The following is a 12,562-nucleotide window of genomic DNA, read 5'->3' as shown; positions in this document are numbered from 1 at the left end:
GCAAGCCTCGGGCGAATCAGTACGCCAAGGCCCTCCGAACCTCGAAGAAAATGGCACACATGCGAGAACAGAAGACCCATCGACGGCGAGGTTGGTTCAGGACGAGAAGATAAACGCGACATCGGTGGGAAGCGCCAGCGAGGGGGAGCAGAACATGGACACATCAAACGAGGGCACCGCCGCCGCGGCGACTAAACGCTCGCACGAAGTCGTCGAGGAAGATGACACATCTTCTGGCCCGCCTGTCAACGGAGAGCCACCGCAAAAGCAGCTCCCGTGCGTCGGTCGACGTTGCGACCTCGGCCGAACATCCCACCAGACCGGAGGACGACGACGAGGGCGACGACGCCGACGCCGGCGGCCTCGTAGTTGTAAGTTTTGTGACTGGACGAGCGCTTGTTCTGGCGCTGAGGATGCTTATTGTCAACGGTAAGCACCATTCTCTTGGTCTCCTTCCATACTACAATGGCGCTGCCAGATAGAGCTTTGCGATTCGCCACAATCAATGTCCGATGGCTATGTGCGAGGAGGAGGCAACGGCAGTTATATAGGTTGTCAACGGAAAAAGATTTAGATAATATTGCCGTACAAGAGATGAAAATTGAAGGAGATGTTGAGACCGAGAGTATGGTGCTGCCTTTCATGTCACATTACTACGCGTGTGTGAGCCATGCGGTTGACAGATCCGCAGGCTGTGTTCTTTTTGTGCGCCAACATTTGGGGCTTGAGGTGCAGGCCGTACGGTCGGACATTGCAGGACGTATGGTTCTTTGCGATTTTAGTTTTGGTTCAGTGCTGTGGCGGGTGATATGCTTGTATGCTCCTAATGTACTCGAGGAAAGACGACAGATGTCTGAGGGACTCAAAAATTTTTGCGATGTCGATCGGAAACTAGTACTGATGGGAGACTTTAATTGTGTTTTAGCGGCGCGAGATAAAGCGAACGATACACCGTACAGAGACGCCAGCACGGCAGAACTTCGAAGCTTAATCGATGATTTTGGGCTCGAGGACGTAGCGGAATGCTTGGAAGACGACCACTGCGTTCGCTTTACGCATTTCCAAGGAGCCAGTCACGCCCGGCTTGATAGAATGTACAGGTGCGGCCAGAATAATACGGAGCACAGGAAGGGTCGCGGAGCAGCGGAAAGGTGCTTATGCGCGCTGCCTAGCAGCGGCGACAGGAACTATCTTAATTTGGACGCGACGAGATAGCGCCGGTAGCACGGACCCACTTTTTCCGCAGGCCTATTAACATCACAGCACATAGCATGCAATCCCTTGCTCTATGATCGACTGATACTCTGCTGACAGCGCCATGCGCTTCGTTGCCCCGTTTCTCGCATCGAGGAGCGGCGCGCGCTGTAAACGGGCGCAAGACGGCCGTTTTGGCATTACGTGTTATCTCGGCCCTTCAGACCGCGCGGCCACCGCTTTCCAGTTTAGTCTATGGTTTAGTCGACGGCGCGCGACACCGAGGCTGAAGTGAGCGCGCCTGGATGAAGGCAGCACCTGGCGGTGTTGCCCGAACCAGCTTAGCATCTTTCGAACAGTGATAACGGCAGGGTTGCAGCAAAGAGGGGGGCTCGGCGGCAGGCACTCTCGCTGCGCACGGATAGCCAGGGGTGTCTTTGTTTCGCTGATAGGTGGCGCTTAGATGCAGGTTCTGCTAGGGTGCCTCGATGCCAGCGCTGCGCCGTACAGGGTGGTGACACGCTTTGGCATGCGCCGCGCCGCCGTCCTCTCCACGCTCGCCATCTTGGGGCAAGTCGCTTTTCGTGCCGCTGCAGTGGAGGGTTCGAAGGTGTGGTTTGTGCTGGATTCTGAGCTGATGAACTGCTTTAATTCACGAAAAATAGCATGCCAGGGTGTTGTGCTCCATTGTGTGCCGGCTCGGCGAAGGAAGGAGCGCGATGTTTTCGTTTTCCACGGGATGAGGGACGGAGAAAAATATGGGAGGCGAAAGTGAAGCGTGAGAACTGGAAGGCGAATGACAACGCGAAGATCTGCGAGGTAAGCCACAATGTCTGTGCTGTTTTTATGCATTATTAAAACTTCTTTTCTTGGCTAGTTTGTTCATATAGATAACGTAAAAAAATTTAGCGCGAACAGACACAGACCACGAGGAAGATGAGAGACACACAAACACACAAGCGCTTGTGTTTTTGTGCCGTCTTTCTCGTGGTCGTTGTCTGCGCTAAAGCTTTTAGATCTTTTTCTAAATGTCGCTCACAGTTATGTGCTTTCAGTAGGAATAACATTATACCACACCGCTTCGCCCATCCGCTTGTAAGCACTGACTTTGTGCGGTTTGAATATATGTTTTTGCCTTGTTCACCAATCTCGCACTGTGCGCAACAGGAATTTTTGTGTGCCTTTAAAGTTGCAGCTCGAAGCCTAGTTAGAAACGTGAGTACAGCACGTGTTGCATCGCATTGCCTGGCATTGGAAGTAGCGCGCTTTGTTTTTGAGGCGGAACATTTTTAATTACCAGTTATGTGAAGGCTTACAAGCTAAATATATGAATCATTGCGTCTTTTCACTTTCAGTGAGCTACACTCAACTTCCGTATCATTCACGGAGTGTCTCACGATGATCTTTACTCTCTCGCGATCGCACATTTTTTTTTTGTTCAGAGCCGCGGTGAAGACACGTGAACATGGAGGAAGGAAAACTAAGGAGAGGCCCTTCGTATTCCCAATGCATTGGCAAATATGTGGCGGAAGTGACGTCAAAATTTAGGCTTAAAAAGTCGGGCCACTAGCAACGTTGTCGTTGTTGCTAAGAAAACTCGGGCCACTAGCAACAGCGTCGTTAGCGTCGTTGTTGCTAGGGGCCCGAGTGTTTCTCGGTGGACGGGCTTTCGGCACGGTGTGTTCGGCCTTGCGTGTTAAAGTCTACATGCCTGGCGTCGTAATGTTACGCACGCATCTGGGATTGCTCTTAAATGCGGCAAATAACCGCTCATTTGATATTTTGTTCGTCAAACTTGGTGTCATTACGCGGAGCGATCGATGCATTGAAATGAATCTCGCGAAAAGGTGGCACTCCGGAACCGCGCTTCGACACGCGAAGAAGCGTTGATTGTTTTGATCAGCGAACTTTCGCACCTCACCAAACAGCACAGAAACATGAAGCCGCTCTCGGCGATGCTGAGCTGCGTTTCGAAGGCCACACGGCGGGTGTACGGTAGCCCGAGGAGGATGGTGAGCTGAGCTATAAGCGGCGCGCAATGTCGTCTTTCTTCGCCTGGCGTCGGGAAAGGTTCACCGCACCTGTTCGCCGGTCTGTGTCTAGGTGCGTGTTTGCGGGGAGGGAGGTGTAGGAGTGTAGCGGCGAGCGGCGCGGTTTTTTTTATACCTTTCTTTTACGAAGTGCTTGCGAGCCGCGCGCGAAACCCGCCCCGTAGCTCGGTGGAGAAGGAAGATAGTGAGAAAAGCCGAGCCAACTTCCGGTTACGGAGCGGCTTCTCAAAATGTGACGTCAGGGCCTCTCCTTAGTTCTTTCCTTCCTCCATGCACGTGAAGCAGGTGGAGCCCGGTATTTGTCGAAGGAATGCGCCATTGTACTCTTTCGACAGCTGCCCTTTACACTCGATCTTGAAAGCTGTTAGCAGCCGTCGAGGCTTCCGGTTCACGCAGATTAAGGAGCATTCCCCTCTCTCCTTTTCAAAGTTTAGGTACTGATGAATTAATTTCTTTCTTGCGCGAACAGCTCAGCCGAAGCGAAGAAAGCCGCCTGCACCGTGGCTTTTTCCTGGTAGTTCTACACCTGACGCTACAAAAGGCTCTTCGCCAACCCCTGAGACGACACCTGACCAGGAAGAGACCCTAGCGATGCCTGAAAACACGCGTGAAGATTCAGGAGAACAAATCGACATTGTCTCGCTGTCCACAACTGAGCTGCGAAAAGAGCTGCAAGATGAAAAAGAAAACGCAGCCAGTTAGAAGAAAGTTTGTTGCAGGAAAACAAAAAGCTGAAAAGGCTGCAATAAGAACAAAGCAGCTCGAAGAAAACCTTACAACGTTGACTGCAAATTTGAGCTTCCTAAACCAGGACCAAAAGGCTGCCTTGGAAAAGAAAAACCGGAAGAATTGCTCCTGGGGTGCCAACACGATCAAGAAGGCGCTACAGCTTAAGTTTGCATGTGGTTAGGCCGGCTACGACCTTTTATTGGAACAAGGGCAGCCGCTTCCATCTAGAAGGACTCTGTGCCGGAGACTGCAACACTTAACCTTCCTACCTGGTGTGCTAACAGAAATTCTAACTTTAATAGAAGCCTAAGTGGCTGCAATGTCTGAGATTGAAAGGGACTGCGTCATTTTCCTAGATGAGCTGGAAATTCGGAGAGGTGTGGAGCTGGACCGTCGCAGTGACTGCTTTCTTGGCAAGATCACGCTCCCCGAAAGTTACCAGCCTGCCAACCACGCCCTTGTTTTCATGGTAAGTGGTTTGAATACCAGATGGAAGCAAGTAATTGCAGCTTCCACTCTCTCCGTTCGATGACGTTCTACGTCACACCTGCGGTAACTCAGGACGTTCTACGTCCACCGCTTATGAACGTGGGTGGCGCTGATGAACACTCTCAAGGTTAGGTTACTTGTAAACATAAATACCCCCGAAAGCAGAAGGTTTGACAGCCGTCGCCGTAGCTCAGAGGTAGAGCACCGGACGCGTAATTCGGAGGTCGTGGGTTCGGATCCCACTGGCGGCGCGTGGTTGTTTTTCCTTCTGCTTTTCTAATCAATTAGCTTTAAGCGATAACATATTCAGTAATATTCTAAATTGATAAACACCACAAAACAAAACAAATTAATTAAAAAAAATTCCTCTGTGCCCCTTGGTTTCTGTAGCTGTTCGCTTCTGTCATATTTATAACGAGCCCCTCATCCCCTTCCCTTGTTTGCTTTACCACTACACAGGTGCGTTTGGAGATAAGCTCAAAGACTGTCTTTCATTTAATACAGTTGTGCACCCAGATATCACTGCGCGTGGTATGTGTCACTTGCGACATGGGTAGTTCAAATTGTTCCATGTGGAGGCCACTGAACCTGTCGAGGTCTCGCAGTTCTGTAACTGTTTGTTCTGTGCCACATCCATGTGACAGCGAAAATGTTTTGTATATCATGCCAGACCCTCCGCATGTGCTAAAAAATTTGAGAGGGCATTTGGTGCGAAAAGATGTGATGCATCTTAACGATGCCATCGTCGCAAGGTTCAAGTTGCGCAGCAATGAAATGTCGATCGCGCATGTGGAGGCTGTTCTAAAACTCGACACAGACCAGTTGCAGGTCGCATCGAACTTGAGCAACATCCACATATCTAACAGTCATTTTACAAAAATGAAGGTAGGGATAGCGGTTCAGCTGTTTCGTGAAGCCCCATCAGCGATTAGATATTACATCGAAATCGGGAAGCTGTCACCTGAAGCAGAAACAACTGCGTGGTTTTTTGGAGTAATCTTTAAATGGTTCACAATAATGACTGCTCGCCATCCCTCTGTCGCTCTCAGTTTGAAGAATGAGAATAAATATGAGGAAGCCATTGCACATCTCAAACTCACAATGGAAGTCATCGAAGGCTTGGGAATAGGAGTAAAAAAAGTCAGGCAGGGGTGCTCATGTCAACAACAGTAGTCCTGCAGCTGCACATATGTGAAAGAACGCCGGTACAGTTTTGTTTTGACTGGGAGGATGGTCCAAGATTGTTTGGAAAACCTTTTTTCGGTCATCAGAATGATTTCACCTGTGCCGAGCTCATACGACCGAAAAAATGCACTCAAGATTGTAACTGTCAGCCAGTTCCTCAAAGTTTCGAAAACTTCAGGCTACGACATCGATGACAGCACTTACCTGGTTGATCTTTTTTCGGCCGAAATCAAAGAAGTTCAGCACGAAGCTGAAGTGCACGAAGGACCTTCAGCATGTGATGAAATTGAAGCAATAGAGTCATTCAGAAGAGCTGAAATCGACATTGTCGCTCACCTGGCCTGGTTCTTGGCAAGGCCCCTTGCGCTTTCCGCAAGGTCCTGCGCCCCGTGCACATGAATGCTTCTTTCTAAAGAGGTACGAGAGGAGCATACCCTAGTGCAGTTGAAAGAATATAATGCTGGAGCCCGTAACCTTGTATATGTGAGCGAGCAAGTTCTAGACTTTGTTTCTTCGTGCGAAAGTCTCTTTAAAAACCTATCGGTACAAAAAGACATCTGTCGTTTGAAGAGTCCAATGAAGACCAATAAATGCCTTATCGAACAAACCGTTCCCATTCCAGCGGTTGATTGCGCGGAACACCCAAATCTTATGAACAGACTGTTAGAGCGGTTTGTGACGATGCGCCTGCGCATTTACTTGAGTTGGCTAAGCCAGCCAGAAGAATCGGATGATAGGTACGGCAGCAAAACTGTCGCTGGCACAAACCTTGAATAAACTGTTTAAGAGATGTCTCCTCCTAGGCATGCAGCCAGAGGCAGCTTCAAGCGGTTGATGATCCTTTTGAAATAAAATGCTGTGTACATCATCGTGTGGCAGGAGTCAATGTTTGGTCTACTCATCGCGGATAATCTTTTTCTGCTGTGTCTAGTTTACTGTCTACAATAGACGACTGCGATGCAAAATATTTTTGATATGCGCGGCTGACTAAAACGTCAACTAGTTGTTCATCTGCACCAACAGACGCAGTTAAAGCCTTTTGCATGTCATGCACCTTATAAACTCTGTCATGTTCTGGCAGTACAAAAGACATTGCTCTATAAAGCAGTCACTGCAGTTAAAATAACCGCTTTGAGTATCTGAGACTGCCAAAAAGTAAGTGCTGTCCTAGCTGCACAGTGGTCATTTGCTCTAAAAGCTGCGCTTGTAAGCAAACGCTAGCTCTTTTCTCTTTTATATCACTAAGCAAAAAGTGCTCGGAACTGTGAGCATATATGCAGAAACCTTATACAGCTCAGCCTGCTAGCGAAAGCGCGCTCTAAAGAAGGATATCGGCCGACGCTCCGTAGCCCCGCATTTCAACGCTTGCCCCAAGATGGCGCCCACGAAGGTCGTGTCTCCACCCTGTACGGCGCAGTGCTGGCATCGAGGCACCCTAGGTTCTGCCATAGAGAAAGATATTGGTAAAGAGCGGACACTCCCATAGGGCCCAGCGGCCCATTTGACTGCAGCGCACCAAGCGGGCGGAGTCTCATAACATCCGGTTTCGGTTTCAACGCGCGCAGTTTGAATGACTGCATGCGCTGCGCCTCGCTGCCTGGGACGACTTCCGGTTCCGGTATCAGGGGCGCGCAGTTTGAATGTTAGCATACGCCGCGCCCCGCTGCGCCGTTGGCAGCGTATAATTAAATAGATTTCGAGTGCTTTTGACCAGCCATGAACGCAGCTGCATCACAGCCTTTGCCAAATATTAGCACTCCACAAAAGACACCAGGTTTTGAGTGAAATGAGAACATTTATGTTGTGCAACATAAACAAAGCCGTGGGATGCGGAAGATGGTTCCTGGCCTCCTGCTCAAGGTGATCCTGTTGCGGCACCACGGCACACAGCAGGTGTTGCCGACGGGTGGCATCACCTGAAAAATTCGCAAGTATGGTCATTCTCAGTCACCTTATATTGTAACTCTGTAAACAGTGAAAAGGTGCGAAAGCGGCGAGGGAACGAAATTACGAGCGGAGTAAACATGTTTTTGCGAAACTCGCGTGCTGAACGTCGTTGCGCAAAGTACAATACACATACCGTACTGCACGGCAGATACCAATCAGCTTTTTGCAAGCATTTCTACATTCCCCGACGTTATTGTCTACCTTCTAAAACCTAGGTGGACAGCAGAGTACGCGGTTTGTTCGAGAATATTTCGTACAAAGACGGCCACAACACGGACTACGAACCAGAAGTACACAATGTGTTAGGAGCACTGAGAAATACACGGGTGCAACGTATGTTTTAAGAAGCATAGAAAAATTAAACTATCGGCGCAACAGTTCTTGGTTTTCAAGCTCTTAAGAGTTTAGAAAGCCTGACGCGTTGCCTTTTTTTGCCGGTTTTCAAAAGCGCATCCCTGTGTTGTCAATGCACGGGCGAAATGTGCGTGTCCACGAGCGCAGATAACGGACTCTTTCACACGTACTACATACATACATACGTACTACAAGAGTAAGGTTTTTGAGCTTGCTTTTCGTGTATCATCTTTTTTATCCACCAGTCTATAAAACTACGGTCCCGTACTTGCTGCGCGGGAACGGTCGTCTTCGCCGTTCGCCCACTTTCAAAAAAGTACATTTTAACCTTACACCGACAAATGTCACCCATAAGAAGTTACATATTGTCGGGGGCCATACAAAAACGTGACGTCCCGAGAAAGCGCGAAACCAAGCAAAACTAACCGCTAGGCACAGCGCGTCGGGCCACAGGCCGTGGGCAGGTTTTTTTTTTTTTGTTTCTACGCACCGACCGGCGAGGCTGCATCATGCAGCATCGTTCCTCCCGCCGCTCCCGCCACGGCGTAGCATGACACAGCGTGCGCGCGCCCTTCACAACTGCGCCGGCGTACTAAGCTAGAGTGCTCGAAATGCAGCGTAATTTTGCATAAAGTGCTTGAAATGTAGCGTACTTTTGCAAAAACAAAACATTCCTTCCTTGACGTTGTCACAAACTGCAAGAATGCCGTGAACAACAGCCGGCTGGCCACAGAGCGAGCGCGCCGCTTCACGAACTGCAGACAGGCGACGGCGGCCGGCGCGGCCGCCTAAATTGCATGCAATACAGCGTACTTCCACAAATAAACATTTCTCACCTTGCCGCCGTCATAAACAGGAGGAGTTCTGCGTCGAAGGGCAAGAGAGACGAAAAAAATTGCGGTCTGCCCGCACGAGCAAATACGGCGCACGCTTTCACGCGCACAAAACAGCCCCCACGATGCTCCGTTGTCTGCCACTCGGATGGGTCTGAGCCGCCGCGCCGGCTACACGCCCGCGCGCGCGCGCGCGTTTAGAGACTGGTGGCGCCATCCTGGAGTTGGAAGATTATCTAGTGGAGGAGGAGGATTGCGCGTCATTTCCTGGGGCCAGATTTCGCCGAGTGTCCGCTCTTTACCAATATCTTTCTCTATGGTTCTGCTAGCTTGGCCGCCTTTCGCGTGCTCCGTATTATTCTGGCCGCACCTGTACGTTTCGGCCGAATTGACAGCGCTTTGTCGAGAGTACCATGTGCAGTCTGTGTCATTCAGCGACCACTGTCTTGTCTGGTTTGATATTAAGAACAAGAAAGAAAATAAAAACAAATTCACATGGGAGTTATGGAAGTTTAACGCGAAGATATTAGATGACGACGTTTTCAAGGAACAAGTGTCAAGTATGCTTGAAGAAATTAAGGATGATACAGCCACAGTGGTTTGCGAACAATGGCAGACTTTCAAGCAAAAAACTAAAATGAAAGCGTTCGAACGAGCTAGCGCTATAAAGTACGAGAATGATAAGTATGAGACGAACTTACGAAAGAGCCTGCAAATGCTAATAAATCAAGAAAACTCAGCTCCAGGCACGTTCAAGGCTGACATCTGTTCGCTCAAACATAAGCTCGAACAGTTTGATATCGACCGATACCGCGGTGCGCTTATACGAGCCAGAGCCGATAAAGAGATAACCGGTGAGGCACCCACCAATTAAAAGAGCACTGGCAAGGGAAAGAAAATGGGCCCGCAAGAATGCGATTTCCGAAGTTGAACAAGACAATGGCATTATTTTGAACGAACAGAACGACATCGAAAACGCTTTCACCCTGTTTTACAAAGGTCTATTTGCGCTTAGAGTGGTAGACTTAGAAATATTCAGGACAGAATTCCTGGCTTTAATGCCTAGGATTGATGACAACTCAAAAGAGGTGTTAGAGCGCCAGATTACTGTCGCTGAAATAGAGTTGGCTATCGATGACTTAAAACGAGGGAGGTCACCAGGACCAGATGGATTAGGCGCTGAATTCTACAAGACTTTCAAGATTGAATTAGCCCCTATAATAGCCCACCTTTTAGAAGACGCATATGAACGGAAGCGCCTACCGCCTTCTTTCCTGGCCACGCATACAGTTCTCATCCCCAAAACAGAGTATCGAATCGCTTTAAGGCAAGTAAAGTCCTATCGTCCAATCAGCTTAACGAACGTCGACTACAAGATCTATATGAAAGTACTGGCTAAAAGACTTCAAACGGTTATAAAAGAGATTGTTGGACCACACCAGACTTGCGGTATAAGGGATCGGTCAATATTCACTAACATTCACACGGCGAGATGCGTGCTGGAGTGCTGCGATGCGCTAAACATGAACGTCGCAATGCTCCAGCTCGATTTGAAGAAAGCGTTCGATCGTGTACCAAATGAAATCTTGTTTACACTTTTGCAACACGTCAATGTGGGAGCAGTTATCACAGAGGGTGTCGCAATGGCTTACAGGGGATGCACGACGCGCCTAGTAATCAACAAATCGGTAGGAGCACCGATCGAGGTGCAACGATCCGTGCGACAGGGTTGCCCCCTCTCACCATTACTTTTTGCCTTATATATCGAACCCTTCTGCCTTAGTATAATAGACACCAGCTACGTAAAAGGCTTTAAATTAAAGCTAACCGAAGTGAAACTGTTGGCATACGCGGATGATGTGGCGGTTTTATGCGTTGACAATGAGAGCATCTTGAAAACGGTGGAAATTGTTAAGCGTTTCTGTGATGCCAGCGGCAGCGCTGTTAACTGGGGCAAGTGCCTTGGATTCTGGCACGGTTCTTGGGCGACGAAACCAGGCACTTTCGCCAACATGCAATGGGCTGATACACCAGCGAGGTACCTAGGCGCTCCTTTAGAGTTTTACCGCGACAGTGAGCCCTACTGGCGGAGCCAAGTTGCAGAAGTGCGTGAAAGAACGGAGAAGGTTAAAGGAGGGGACTTGTCTATGTTTGCGCGCAGCACTGTGTGCAATGTGTTTTTTGTTACCAAACTGTGGTATGTGCTAAGTGTTTTGCACTGCTCACGCGCCAATGTACAAAAGTTGCACCGTTTTTTGGCCATCTTTGTGTGGGGGTCGGTATGGGAGAGGAAAAGCCGTACCAACCTCTTCCGGAGAGTTAGCCAAGGAGGCCTGGGCTTCTCGCATTTATTCCTGAGGCAAGTGGTCAGCCGTTTTTGTTTCCTTCGAGATGGGAAGGACCCGTTTTTGCGTACTGTAGTACAGATCAGATTGAGCAGACTTTTACCGGATTTTGTGGTATCTACCGAGTGTATACCAGGAGGTGTTTTTGGCTTCCTGAAGGAGGTTGCGGTTTCCTGTAACTTCCTCAGCGCACGATTTTCCTACCAATATCTTGCAAAAGTAAAACGCATACAGCTATACAAGGACCTTACAGACCTGGTTTTTCCTGTGCCACAGTATCGAACTATGTACAGCAGCCATCCAGGCAGCGATGTTTTAAAGCGTGTGAAGCGAATGTATGTAGCTCCGGGAGCCAAGTCCTTTTTCTTCAGGCTGCACACCGGAACGTTGGAGGTAAAAACTTGGATGGCAGAGAAAGGATTGTATGTTCCATGGGGTGATCATTGCTTTATATGTAGAAAGCCAGAAACTATCGAGCATGTTTTTTTGGACTGCTGGGGAGGAGTGTTCTTTTGGGACATTCTTCAAAGAACACTGAATTAAAGATCTGCCCCTTGACCCCCGTGGGATTCGTTTCCTACCAGTGGAAAATGAAGAAGGTGTACCGTTTGACGCAGTAATGCTCATGGGATTGCACTGTATTTGGAAGGCCTGCATGGCGGCCCGACATGCTGACATCGATGCAAAGCCGGCGCAGGAGTACTTTCGCGAGTCTGTAGGCAGATTCTTGGAAACCTACAAAACTTTGAAACAAGTGCCTGAATGGGTACCGAGAATTGAGCCTCTTGTACATATGAAACGCTTTTAGCGCCTTACGTCAGCCAAGGTTTGGTTGATGGTTTTAGCCCATACCGACGCCATGTACAATTAAGTGTGTGTATACTTCTCTTGTTTTCTTGTGATCTATGTGTCTGAGCAGGCAATAAAAAAAAAGCGTCGGTGGTTCAGTGGTAGAATACTCGCCTGCCACGCGGGTGGCCCGGGTTCGATTCCCGGCCGATGCATTGCTTTACTTTTGCCGGCTTACGCACCGAACTACGCTATAAAGAGATGCGCAGTACGCCGCTGCTACATCGGCGTCGGTGGTTCAGAACGCCTTTGTGGACCACTTCACAGAACTTTTTAGTAACAAGCGCCAGACTGTAGAAGGTTTTCATGTAAACTTCTTACAATTGATGCCAACACTTGACGATGAAATCAAGCAGCGCCTAGAGCTGCCAATTACCTTGCAGGAGATAGAAAAAGCAATAGACGACCTACCATCTGGGAAAGCCCCTGGGCCAGATGGGTTGAGTGCTATATTCTTCAAAACATTCAAACACTACGTCGCTCAACTGATGCTCAAAGTATTAACAGAAGCTTATGAAAATAATCAAGTTCCATTGTCTTTTACTACCTCCCACATTGTTTTAATTCCCAAGACTGATGACACGGA

The 12,562-nt window shown here is 48.9% G+C and overlaps 1 non-coding gene across 1 annotated transcript; it reads left to right on the top strand.

Moving 5' to 3' along the window:
• The first annotated feature begins 12,060 nt into the window (after positions 1–12,060).
• TRNAG-GCC (transfer RNA glycine (anticodon GCC)) lies at positions 12,061–12,131 on the top strand. Its single transcript has one exon. It is a non-coding gene; the product is annotated as a tRNA-Gly (tRNA).
• Positions 12,132–12,562: the final 431 nt, after the last annotated feature.

The sequence above is a fragment of the Amblyomma mixtum genome, chromosome 1 (assembly GCF_055824585.1).
Source record: "Amblyomma mixtum isolate Tamu chromosome 1, ASM5582458v1, whole genome shotgun sequence".
Taxonomy (NCBI): Eukaryota; Metazoa; Arthropoda; class Arachnida; order Ixodida; family Ixodidae; genus Amblyomma; species Amblyomma mixtum.
Note: the sequence above shows the minus strand (reverse complement) of the source record. Positions and strands in the feature narration are given on the sequence as shown.